Raw genomic sequence first — 14,043 nt, 5'->3', positions numbered from 1 at the left:
TCTCCATTCACACAAGGAAGGGATGGCTACTGTCAGAGTCCATGGATGGAGACAGTGCAACAATGAACCTTTCCAGACTTGGGGGATAATAATTTTTCTGCTTTCTCATCTTCTCTACAGCCCATTGGTTTTACAGGGAGATGTTCCTCACAATCAAACATGGACATGTGCAATACCCCTCACATTATTTTTAGACTAGTACTTTTAAAATTAAGATTCTCCCCATTGGGACTGTGCACAGTAGTAAAGTTAAACACCCACATAAATGATAACAGGATCAAAGACCATGAATCACATAGATTTCTTTGCAGGCACATTTAGTAGGATGAATAATTTTATATATACTTCATCCTAAAAGAAAAATCAATAAAGACACACTCCTTTAAAGAAATAAAAATCTAACAGTAAGAAAGGGCAGAGTTTACCCATAAAAAGCAGTCTTCACAGTGACAATGAAGAAACACAAAAAGTTAATGATTATGTTGTACAGATGGAAAATGTAAATTAAGTCCAAATTAAATAAGATCTGCAAAACCAGTTGCACCATCTCTTGCAATTTAATTTATTCCTCTTTAAATTGAAGGCAAGATAATGACCATTTGGGAGAGCTTGGAATCTAAAAATTCATTGGTATGCCCACTCTGAGTATTTTTTCTCTATTTTAATGATGAGCCCACCAAAAATGTTCATCCTGAAAAAAGCCCTACAATAAATGTCCGTATCTAGGCACAGATTTTCTTAGAAGAGCTGGAGAAGACAGGAGGGGAGGAGGAGAGTGCTAATTTCTTATGACCCAAAAGGGCCACATCTTGCCTCCATGACTGCCAGTGTCACTCCCCATGCCTAACACATTTTTGGTGTCCTCTGCTGAGGTTGCCAACACAGTATAAATTTTGGATATGCAGCAGCATCACTCTGGAAATAAGGCCAACCCCACCAGACTGTATTACAAAAACTAACTTTGAATGCAGTACCTGCCTCTGATAGAACCACATGCTTCAGTGAAAACCTCCAGATTCCATTAAGAGGGAGCTGCTCATCAGTTAAAACATTACAGCTCATGCTGAAAACAAATCATTCTGTTATAAACAACCAGGGCTGCAAGGAACACTATAGAAATAAAACCCCCACACCTCTGAGACACAGAGTGAAAGCCAGGAGGCACAGCCTGTATCATTATTCCAAATGAGATATGTAAAGCCTCCATTTATTCCTTATTTACATCGGTAAATACCAGGTTTCACAGTGGCACAAGGAACGTTGTGGGAATCTCAACTAAGAGTAAATTAATTTGGTTGTGGAGGAAGGGCAATCACAGGATGCATCAAATTAACGCATCCTTTGCCTACAGAGACTTCTAAGAAGTCGTGACACAGAGGAAAAAAAGAGTCTCCTGAGATGAATCTCAGAAGGAAAAATGATCACGAGTACAGCATCCTGATTCTGCTCAGCTACATCATGCTGCAGCACACCTTGAGTGAAATAATTTCAAAGATTAAAATCCCAGGAAGTTATTACTGCTTTCAGAGATGTATTTATAGGACTTGAATTAAAAATGCATTTTATCGGTGTTTGCTACATATTTGGAAGGTTTTTGTTTGTTTTTTTTTTTTTTAAGGAAACCCTCGTGATGCCTCCTGGGCTCTTGTACCTTCTCAAGCAGCTTTACCAGAAGCAAACTGTGTTATAGTGCAGAGATGAGTTGCTTAAAGCTCACCACCACAGAAGGGACTTGTAGCTCCATTCCTCACCCCTCCTCCCAGCCACATCTTCCTTTCCCTTGCAGGGCTCTCCAGGTAAGCTGCTAATTTTCTGCTAAGGCCTTAAAAAGCAGGACTGTGGGGCAGAGAGCAGGAGTCAGCTGGTAGATTAGCTCAGCTCATTTCCAATGGCTAACAGCTGAAATTTTCCCAGGTAACAACTGGGGAGAAAAAAAGCCCAACAAACTGGAGTGGGGAATACTGCTCTGCCCCCTATTATGTGCTTGTCTGCACCCATTTTCAGGCACCTGAACCTTTTTGCCACACAAAGGCCCAAGCTGTCCCATGCTGGGGTGAATTAGAGCTGAAGAAGGCACATTATAGCCAGAAGAAACAATAAATACTTCATACCTCTTTCCATAGTTTTATTTAAGATTTAAATCCCTACCCTTATAATCCTTGCTGATCCCAAAATCTTGACAGCAATGGGTACATTACATGTGCTTGAAACATTGTTTGCCTGTTCCAGGAGATTTTACTGTAGTCCCTGCTCCCAGCTGGTGCAGGAAATCCCCCTGCTACAATACAATGGTGTTTTGAGGGGGCAGAATGCCTCTTAAAAACATCAGGACCTTCCTTTCCCCTGCTGACAGTTGTGCACCATCACTGTGGCAACTGCAATGCCTGCATACATAAGAAATATTAGGCAAGCATGAGGCTTATTTTAGCTATATTTTAATAGTGTAGCACCTGGAAGGGAGGAAGGGAACAAGCACCATATGAGCAGCCACAGTGCATTTCCACCCTGGGAGTGTTCCACAGCAGTGTGAGGCGACAGGTACCACACCTTAAAAAACATCTAAGGCATCACCTGGGTTTGTTCAGTGCTGCTGACAAAAAATGAATGGTGTGCAACCTTAGCTAGACCTCTCTCCGGCTGAAGATCCTCTTTTTCACTCTGGGGCAGAGCTGGTTGGAACATAAACCTTCCTGGACTTGAGGCATGGCTGGAGCACAAGCCTCGGCTGCTGTGCCCAGCTGCTGTTGCTGCTGCCTCACAGCCTGAGCCAACAGCCATGAAATGTAATTTCTCTACCAAATGCTGGTGTCACGATCACTTGCTCTTGAAACACTGCCTGGGACTTCAGAAGCATATTAAATAACACAGGAGCTGCTCCTGAGAGGTTCCCAGGAAGATAAACTGATCATCTGAAAGCTGAAATAGAGGTGAGGATGAAGGGATTTTAGTTGATATTTGCTTCCAGAGGCTTAAATAAATGTTTTTTTAAACCCTAAAACAAAATATTAAAGTGTTGAATCCCAATGCTTTTGGCAAAAGCTCCCTCATCTAGGAATGATTTCATATCAGCCAAGCTGTTAAGCAGAGGTTGTCATGGAAACAAGTTTTATTCAAATGATATGGCCAGAGATATACTGTATTTAGTGAGTTCTTCATTTGCTGCATATTGGGAACATGTCAGAACTAAATGATATTGCGTAACTTTGTTTTCTTAAAAACAACCTGGCTCCCTGCCCCTGGTTTTTTTGAACGCCTTGTGTCCAGTCCTGCCTGGGAGAGAAGGTTTTCCACACAGTACCTGCTCCACAGAGGAGGCTCCTCAAGCAGCTGGTCCCTGCAAGCTCCCAGAGAAGTCTTCCTTCAAGTACATGAACCTGCCCAAGTCAAACAGAGGAACCTTCCAAGCAGAGGAACCTTTCCTCAGCTTCTGTAACTGACATAACAATTTATTGCTCCAAAAAGAAGTGCAGTTCAATCAGATCCTTTCCTCCCCTACTAAAAAAGTTCCTACAGATGCATTTTGAAAATCTAGGAAAAAAAAAAATCTATAAAATTACACAAGAGTAATGCCAGTTTGTGTGGTGATGGGCATCTCATAAGTGCCCTTGTAAACACAAGGATCCTATTAACTCACTCTTGGTGACTGATGGCAGAACAAATCTCAGAAAGGACATGTGCATACTAAATTTCTACCTCTGCTTTTTTAGCTGTGAAGCTGTTAAAAAGTACAGGAACATTGTCCACATCCTAGAAGTAAATGCATATTTTTTTAATATGTCCAAAAATAAATGGAATAGTTCTTGCTCAAGTTATCAACTAAAATCAAGTCAGCTTTGGCCAGGACACTGTGTAGAAACTTTATCCTGAAGAGTGAAAACAAAAATGAAATACAAAATTGGCTCCAAAATCACTCTCATGGAAACCACTGTGCAGACTTTCTGGAGCAGCATCCAAAGGAAGGTGGTTTAACATCTCCCAAGGGACCAAGATTCCTGGTTGCCCAATAGAAGCAGAGCATTAACAAAAAGGCAAACAAAATTAAAACCTTACCCTTAAAGTTGTTACATAACTGAACATTCTGTAAAATGCTTCATGGGAAGGAGATGGCATCTCATGACCTCCTGTGAAAATGGAACAGGAACTTGCTAACTTCTGGGCCAGGTGATCCTAGATTACTGCAGGCTTTCTAATTACAGTTAATAAAGGGAAAGAATTGGTCCAATAGCTCTTTTGGTATATTAAAAGCAAATCACAGGATGGAATTCTGCTAGATATGAGCATGAAAACGGCAGTACCTACTCCAAGGTAGTGTACAAGTTGGAAAGACATCAGTCTTTCCAGGATCCTTGATGCATTCCAGAATCACAGCTCTCTCTGGTTACCACCCCTTGTGAAGGAAGGCTGAGCCTCATCCAAAACCCTTTACAGTTAAATAAGAGCATAGACTGACTTCATCATGCTTTAGATTAGATCTTTATTTCTTTACCTAGCCGTCTTTGGGGAGCTGAACTGGCTTGACCCAGCATCCAATCCATGCATCAGGTAGTAAGAGACTGGAATTTCTTACTTAGCTTTGGATACTGGGCTTCTGCTTTCATCCTTCCCTGTTCCCCACACTTGGAAAGCACTGGGGCTCTCTGAGGTGCTAAAGAGATGCCCAGCAAAGGTTAGGTCAGGAGATAAATGCAAGAAACCTGACAGGCCTTAAAGTTACATGTTGGAAACAAACTCCAAACATATTGCTTCTCCTGATTTACCAGTAAAATATCTGTAGTGTTTCACTTAGGTATTGCTTCCCCAAACATGAGGATCCCAAAATAGCACCATCCTCAATGCTATTCTGTGTCATAATGTTATTGGCACCACATCTGGCACTGGCTTTGATGTGGAACACGAGCTTAAATACTGATCTTTTTTCTACAGGCTTCCCAGTGTACAGCTGAAGGAAATAATGTGCAAGAGTCACATCCTCCACGCAGCACAAACCATGTTAGCCTGGACTGCAGAGTGAGTCTGGGATGGAAACCCCCCACTACTATGGATATCGTAAAAAATAAGTACATTCTAAGAGATAAAAATTGCAGGACATAGTAATTTTATACGAGCTCACTGCTCTATGGTTCAGCTCATAGGGGTCATTTTCAGCATCACACCCAGAGCATTTGGTACCTGTCCAAGCCAACAAAGCAAAGGCCCCCTCTGGAAATAAACCACTAGAGGGAGACTGACTTCAGCAATGAAACACCCACAGGGAGAAAATCCTGCACATCCATTAAAAAACCAACAAGATTCAGGTCAAAATTGCTCTTTGTGTTTCTTCACACATAAAAGTGGCTGAAATTAAAGGGTCAAGTTTGGCTTCATCAAGGTAAACTGAAGGAGCATCATGTAAAAGGGATCAGGCAGTCACGTGTTCGACTGTTTGTAAGAGAGGTTAGGCCAACTCTATTAAAAAAAAAAAAAATACACCAAAAAATAACCCAGCCACTGAAAATACTAATAGCTGTATCCTAGCAACATCACAGATTCCATGTGGACTTTGTTCTGGAGTCTACAGTCCTATTTCATCAAAATTATTGACTTTCTCAAAGTCTCTAAACGACCATCAAAAAAACTGTTAGTGCTTAAAAAATACAAACATTTAATTAGTCACATTAATAAGAAAAAACTAAGAGCAGCATTGCATGCTAGTGCTCCCTTTTCATGGAGCTCAATTTAGCTTCCTTTGAAATTGGTGTCAAAATTCCCACTTTATTTATTGGTAGCAGAGCCTCTCCTTCAAGGAGAAAAGCTGGAAATGGCCTTACAGAACTTGGCAGATGAGGTTTGTTTCCAGGCTGAGCTCACACACTGCACAGATAGAATTCCTACAGCTCTCCGTGAACCTCCCAGTCACCATGTCCTTATTGCAAAAGTACATCAACTGGCATGCCAGTGGCACCCAGAGGCTTTCTACAAGGCTCCTGTGCTATGCATATAACCAGTGTCCTTTTTTTCCCCTAAGCTTTGTTTTTGTTTAACCCCAAAATATTTTTTCAAGATCTCAAAAAATGTGGAATTCTGCTGGATCTTCCCAAAGGCCCAGGCCCTGCTTCTCTCAGGTATTTCAGGTTTAACACAGCTCTGGGAGGTTTTTCCTCGTCAGTCCTGAATCATTGAAGTGAACTTTGTTAGATAAAAAACAAAGGCAAAAAGCAAAATAAATAAAAAATGAAAGGACCCAGCCCTTCCAAAGAAAAGCCCTTTACACAAAAGGAATGCCTAAGAATAAACCAAATCCCAAAGAAATAAGCTCTTACCCTTATCAACCTGCATGATGATCCAAGGAATCCTGGGCATTTTGGCATATAACTCAGGGTTTAGGCAGACTCAGATTTTGGTCACAATTTTCACTCAGATCCAAAGTACATCACAGCTTTTCTGACAGTTTTCATCTGTTATTCCAAGCTCTGCTTCAACAAGTTAGCAACACCTTTTACCACAGAGAAAGCACTATTAAAAGAATATTTTTCTTTTCATCATTCTGCCTTAAAAGTTCAGTTGATAGGATAGTCTGGTGAAAAATATTTCTAACCCTTTACTTAGACCACAAAGTTGATTGAGACCCACCAACACTTTAAAATTGCAAAACCTTTTAATGTGCTATTCCTGCAGTTCAAAGTGAAATGACAAGAGAACGCCTTTGTTGAAGAAGTGATTTTAATACAGAAGGGTTAGTTAGTGATTTTCAGCTCATGAGCATGAATCTGGTGATGTCTGGATTTGAATTCCAGGCATGGCATGGAACTGTCTGTGCTGCTCCAGACATACTGTGCTCTCCAGTGGTGGAGAGCTTTGAGCTGACCTCACGGTGTCACAGGAACACTGCCAGATCATCACTCCACTCCAACACCCCAGCAAGGGTGTTATCTCCACAGACAACACCCATTTAACTATGAATTTAGCATTCAAGCAGTGCTCATGGACTCTCTGGTACAGTTAAATCTCACAGTTTTAGTCACACCAAAGGTTTTACTTTGCTCATCCTTACATTTCCACCAGCTGCGGGGGGGAAGGGGCCATAGGCAAGGAGAGGATATCCATTTGCACAGAGTGCCAAAATAAGGGAGTAGTTCTGGCTTCATCTAAGCTGTGCAGTGTAAACCAGCAGGAAAGGTAACAAATAAGGACAATGGAGCAGCAAAAAAATCAGATTTCAGATTTTATCTACTCAAATGGAAAGATAATATCAGAAGGTACTTCTAGCACCTCCAATAACTCTCTGTGAATGAACAGATTAATTCCAAAACTCCAACGAGAGCAGCTGAATAAAAATTTGAGAGTTGCATGCCAAATTCTGCTCCTAGTTATGCCTTGAAAGAGAGTTGTTTAGCTACTTTATACCTGGGTAAAAAGGGAGGAAAAAAGTAAAACACAATAAGGATAGAGATGCTTTAACTAGCCAAGCAGATTTGAAGGCTCTCCCTAGCATTTTGTAGGAGTAGCTACCTCAGTCTGTTGGCCAGTTGCAATGGGATTGCTTTTGATGGTAGACATTGCAGACAATGAGTGGAGAACAGCAAGGGCTGAATTCATATGTAAAAAATAAAAATTTCACAGTGGCTTTGCAAGTGAAATTTCAGTTGTGTATTACCTCCTTTTTTTTTTTTTTATCCCAGTGAATTTTCTAGACAGGCATTCACAGTAGGTCTATTCAAAAGCAAAGAGAGGATAGCAATGGAAATAATTTGGCTCATCATCAACATAGCCACCTTTTGTTCTGAAGCTGCCCACACTGTCCATGGTGAATTTCCTGCTGGGTACCAAAGGCCATTTCACTGTGATGAGGGTGATGGATTCATCCTGTACAGATGAGGTGGATTCATCCTGTACAGATGAGACAGCACAGCCTCAGTGCAGGGAATGTGCTCTGTGAGGGTTGATGTCACACACAGGGAGATGTGACAGCAGTGTGTAAAGCCTCATGCTGCCAGCTTGTCCCATTGCCTGGTTTTACCTCACCCTGTGGAGAGGCTGCAGCATGCACATGTACACATGCAATCAGGAACACATTTATTTCAGGACTTCACAGTCCTTGCTGCTAACGAGGAACTTGGGCCTGAGAAGCACCGCAGCAGCACAGCCAAGGGCTGGCAGTGCTCCTAAAGGCAATAAGCTGCTTATCTCTGGCCTAAGGAGTTTATAGCACCCATGTATCCCCAAAAGCTCATTAGCTCTTCAGCAAGCAGCTGAGACATTGGATGCACAAGCAGAACAGCAGTGGCTTGAGTTTGCTACAGCACAGATAAAACTTCTGGGCTTGGCTAGTCTGCAGCAGGCTGGTTCAGTAGCCTGAAGCAATCCCACTTATGTATAAACTGGAGAAAGCCTGATCTTGTGAAATGCTCCTTAGTGTCTGGCTTTGCTGGTAGGAGTGTGTGTAGCTAAAACTCAGCCCTGCCACGAGGCTGCATCTGCCTCCCTGGTACCCACTAAGAGCCAGAACTGGCATCTGGCAGCATCCCCTGCCACAGCCTCACATTGCATCTGCTTCTCGCTTACCCTGCACTCCTCCATCACTCCCTGCCTCTGGGACAGAGGGGTGGGGATGCAACCCAAGCAGCTGGCCTGCATCTCATGGAAGACAACTATAGATACAGGAAGAGAAGGACAGGAAAATCTGTGCCTGAGGAGATTTTAAAGGAATGGTTTTTCATAACTATCTTGGCATGTCCACGGGACTGGATAGTAGCTACGAGCTCCTGTAGAAAGCCATCATATCAGGGATAATTCCTGTCTCACAGCAGCTATTCCTCGTGTCACAGGGGAGGTCTTCCACAAAGGAGCTGCTTCTGAAGAACAGAGTGTCACCAACAATTCAGCAGGTTCACTTTAGGAGAGACAGTGATAGAAGTGAACAGGAAGGAGCTATTCTTCCCCTCTGCTTTTCTTCCCTCTCCATTAAGGAAAGCCTTTAAAGACCAGGTCACTTTGCAGAAGGCTACAGAAGTTTTAGCAAGTGGCATGCATGGAAGCTTTCACAGCCATGATACCTGTGTCTGGTTATTTCCAGTCAAAATAATCTCCTACTCAATTATGGAGAAGAATAGAGAAGCTCAGCCTGACTCACAATCACATGGGGGAAAAATGAGAGGAGTTGTTCAAGTTCAAAACGTTCATCTTGCTGTGGAGGAGGATTAGTACTGCTGTGGAAGGAGGCTTTCTCTCCCCCTGCAACAGCACAGCACTAAGGGATGGAAAAGACCCGAGTCCACTTCCCTGCTGTGCCAAATATACTCCTCCGTTCTTCCCTCCTCCCTCCCCAGGAGAGCATATGAAGTATTAAACAGCCAGGAATAAGCCCTGGAAAAATGTGATTGCTAGCTGTCAGATACCCCTCTGTCACAGATGCAGCTCTGTGACTGCTCGCCTGCAGATCCTCCACTGCATCCAGGAAATCAGGATTCAACAGTGACATTAATAGTCCCATCCACTCTGGTGTCATCTGCAAATTTTGCACTACTGTGCTAATAACTATGGGAACAAAATCACATCCAAAATCCTTCATCAGTGTTTTGCTGAGCACAGATCTGGGCTCTGCTGGCGCATGCCCTTCCCAGCCTGATGGCAGTGCCCAGTGCCCCATCCCCAGCCCTGCATCTGGATCCTCTGTAAGCAAGAGGCAGGGTGGAAGTTTTCCAGCACTGGTTTAAATCCGTCTTCATTTCACTGGCAAGTACCATACCTGTGCCCTGGTTACAGAGGGCAAGGATGGCTCCTGTGCAGAGCAGTTATTTTGGGTAGTACTGTAAATGTTGCAGATTTTAATCTTCTCACACTGTTTTCACATTACCCAATGCCCAAACATTACCTTAATGTGTCATCTTCTGTTCTGTCATTGCCACAAAGTATTATCATGATCCTTGTAAACACCCACAAACCTGCCTCATTAGCTCCTGACACTCACTCCTCCCCTTCCAGGGATGACTGATAGCCACGCTTATGCCAGTGCCATTCCCTAGGCTACAGCCTCATGGTTTGCTCATTCTCCTCCTTCTCTAGGGCTTGTATCAGCTCTCTCTCCCATTGCACTGCTGGATTTTAAGTTTCCTTGGCAAAAGGACAGCTTTTTGTTTTGTTTGTGTAGCACCCTGGTCCCTGACTCACTCCACTAGGTGCAAAGATAACACAAATAATGAGTGTCATCCAGAGAACTTTCTGAGAATTACAGGAAGCTGGGAAGGAGGACCTTTAATCTCTTTCTGCCAGATCCAACTCAAGCCTCTGTTATCCCTTTTTGCTCTAGACTGACCTTTCCATCTCCTTGATTGCAAAGCCTGAAAACTTTTCCTTGCCTGAATTATCTGTGACAGCAAAATTGCTTTGGCTGACTGCTCTCACCTGTCCTGCTTCCCTGTGGTGTGTCAGCCATGGTGGAGCTCAGGGATTGTCCTTCAGGCATGTCCAGACATTTCCTACTTCTTCCTTCACATCAGGGACAACACTGATTTCTACTACACTGTTACAGGGGTACAGGACACTTCTCTTTCCAGAAACATTATGCAGAGCTCCCAGCCACAGGAATACAAATAAAACCACTAATAATAAACAGACAAGGATTCAGGAAGCACACCAGTGACTGATAGAAAGAAGGCAATATGCCACAGCATTTGCTGTAAGAGTCCCTATTTCAGCTGTCTTTCCTGTTCAAGGCAGTGAGAGGAGAACATGAAGAGGCAGCCAATTCAAGTAAAGCACACTGAAAGGTCAGAGGAATCCATCTAGCTTGTGCAGCACCATTTTGTAAGCAGAGAATAGCTCTTCATTAAACTCGTTTTGTGAAAGTGATTGAAGGGAGAAAGGAAAATAGCTTAACACTCTCATTACAATCTCTGGGAATTACCTGTTCCCCACAACTGCTGAGATGGGTCTGCCTTTTGTCTGGATATACCCAAATCAATAGACACACAGTGTTTCCAGCCCCCACCAGGGCACTGGAGGAAGGAGCTCTGTGTTTCACTGTCCAGGGTACACCCATGCACAGAGGTGTCCCTGCTTGGCTGGGGGCTGGACACCTGGCAGAGCCAAGCAGCACTGAAGATGAAGGCTTTGCCATGTGGATACAGGGGCAGTGCCTGATGCTCCTTTTGACTCAGTGGTTGACACTTCCACAGGCACTGCAGTCCCTGCAGGTGGGAAGAGCTCCTTGAGCGCTCTGCAACAGCAAAGGGGTTACATATAAAATACATAAAATACCCCATTTCTATTTTTTAGTCAAATGCTGTAAGTCTGGCACTAATGTCCAAGCTGAGACTGAGTCTGGATGAGGAACTTGTTTGAAGTTGATGGGTCTGGTGCAACAAGACATGAAGCAGCCTGAATTGGTGTTGGCTTGCCTGTATGGGGTCACCCAGGTGGGGCAGGGAGGGCTCTTCTCCTGGCAGGGTGTAACTAAGAGGCAGAGTTATCCTGGTGGGTCTAATGCCAGGTCAGCCCCTTTGGGAGGCGAGAAGCCTGCTCATATAAAGACTGTTAACCCCCTGCCTGCCCTTTATTTTCTTCATTCCTTCTGGCTGTCCCTTTAGTGTCACATCTCTCAGTCAGCCAAATTCTAGGCTCACACCTCCTATAGCACTATATAACAGCCTCATCAGGGAAGCAGCCCTGGGAAAATGGATGAAACACCATTCCCTGCCGGCTCTCTTCTCGCTACAGGTGGAAGAAAGATGAGCTAGCAATTTGCTGCTGGCCTGGCAAGATAGCAGTGAATTACGGCAGCTCCTGAGCCAGCTCAGCTGCGCTGGCGAGCGTTCAGGGATAGGAGAAACCCTTCCCGCAGGAGCGGAGGAGGGAAGCAGGTGTGTTATTCCCTTTTGTTCACTTGATGGCAGAGATCACAGAGCTAACACGGGCCATGAGGGATCCTCGGCTCCTCTGAAAAGCCACATGCCCCCGAGGACAATCGATCCTCGTATTCGTGTTTGGCAAAGCACGTTGGCTCCTGGCAGCCTGCCGTGGCAGAGCCGGTTCCTGGGCTGCGCCGGGGGCCAGCGACACACGCGGTGTCCCGGCTCCTCCACAAAGACACCCGGCACAGGTGCCAGGGCTGCCGAGGGGACACCGCGAACCCGGCACTCGAGTCACTGCATGAATGTGAGAAACGCCTGGAAAATTGCACAAAGCACTGAACAACCCGTGGGCAATTCTCTGTCACAGTAAAACTTCGGCGCAAATGAGAAACCTAACAACTGAAAACAGCTCAGATGCACTGGTAGGAAGCAAAAAGCAGCCTCAATTATCTACCACCTATTTTTTTTTCCCCCTCTCAGGATTTCTTTGGTCTCCTAACACTGCAATAAATAATGGACATAAACCAGGTCCAGGGGCAAATTAAGTCCTGTCTGAAACAGATTGCCCTCGACACATCTTTGGGCCAAAGTCTGGCTTTGGTTCCCCGCTGTTAAAATGCCAGGAGTTCAGCAGAGCTGCTCTGGACGTCTGGTGGCATGATCAGGGTCAGAGCCTGGTCCCTGCTACATGTAGAATGACTTTCTGAAACCAGCCTGAAAGATCTGCTCGAAAGATGCTCCACCAACCTTCGCTTTTGGGGCTGATGCAGATGATTTAATTGCTACAGTTTCTAGAATAACGCTGAATTTACTGATGCCTTTTAATAGAATGCTCAGAAAGGATTTCAGACGTGTCCTTCACAAGAGGCCATGAAGGAAACTCAGTAATAGTACGATAATTGCATTAGCATCTCCAGTGAGCCCAGGGCCGTGCGTTGGTGCGTGCCTTACAAGGCACGCAGAGAGGCCTTGCCCTACATACACAAGGATGGCAAAGTGGGAGAGAGAGGACAAGGATCTGCATCTCGCTGGCCTACATTAAACTGCCCATTACAAACCTGCACCAACAGCACAGGTGTATCAGCAGATGCTCTGTGCTAGTCGGGTCAAATGTGGTTTATCCAGCTCACAAAACCTGCCCAGCCCTCCGTGGGTCCTGTGTAAGTAAGCCTGGGAGTTGGTAAGCCCCTGAACAACACAGAAACATGGAGAGCATCCTGTTTGATCTTCTTAAGAACCCTAGTCAGACCCCAAATGACAGGTTCCACTAGGAACCCAAATGTCAGGCTCCTGACTTGCAGAGGCATCTTTTCCTTGATGTTCACACTGAAACATTTGCCCTGTAAGCCTGCTGCAAGCCTCCTTCCCCTCCAAAGCCCCCTGCCAAGCAAGGGACAGCACACCTGGATGCTGCACCGCAACAGGTGCTGCTGGACTTGCCTTGCTTGCCAGCAGGAAGTTAAATGGCCATTTAGTATGGCCAAATCTAGCAGAAGCACACTGGTGACTGTCACACGGGTCTATCACTAATGTGTGGCTTTGCTGAACCAATACACATGCTATAGGTACCGGTATGCGTGTATATGGGATTATACACACATACACACCTGTCTCATGTCCAGATACACTGTCTCCATCAGCTGTTAACGGCATCACGCTCCCCGGAAGGGCATGCAGGGGATCCCCGCCACGGCCGCTGGAGCCGGACACCTCACCGCACCCCGCGGCTGCCCCCGAGCCCCATCCCGGCACTCGCCCCCGGCGGGAGAAGGGCGGGGGCCGGGGGTCCGGCTGCGGGCGGCTCCGCTCCGCTCCGCTCCGCCCAGCCCAGCCCAGCCCCGCTCCCATCCCCGCTGCGGCAGCGGGACCTCCGCGCCGCTCCGCGCCGCTGCGCGCCTGGCTCAGCCCCGCGCTCCGCAGGGGCCGGGCTGCGCGGGGGGCGGAGGCGTAGGCGGAGGGACGGAGGAGCAGCAGGAGGAGGAGGGAAGGGAAAAAGGAGGGAGAGAGGGAGGGGGATTTACCCCATTGTCCTCGGCGGGAGCTGGGCAGAGCCGCCGCCGCCGCTGTGCGCAGGCTCGTCCGGCCCCTCGCCCGGCGCGGAGGAGCAGCTGCCGGCGGTAAGGGGAGGCTCCGCTGCGCTCCGCGCCCCCCCCGGGCGGCGCGGCCCTCGGCCCCGGCGCGCTGCCGCGGCGCTGAGCCCCCGGCCCTGCCCGCG

This window comes from Pyrgilauda ruficollis, unplaced genomic scaffold (assembly GCF_017590135.1).
Source record: "Pyrgilauda ruficollis isolate IOZ18807 unplaced genomic scaffold, ASM1759013v1 scaffold10, whole genome shotgun sequence".
NCBI classification, from domain to species: domain Eukaryota; kingdom Metazoa; phylum Chordata; class Aves; order Passeriformes; family Passeridae; genus Pyrgilauda; species Pyrgilauda ruficollis.
The sequence above is the reverse complement of the archived record's forward strand: the minus strand, read 5'-3'. Positions refer to the sequence as shown.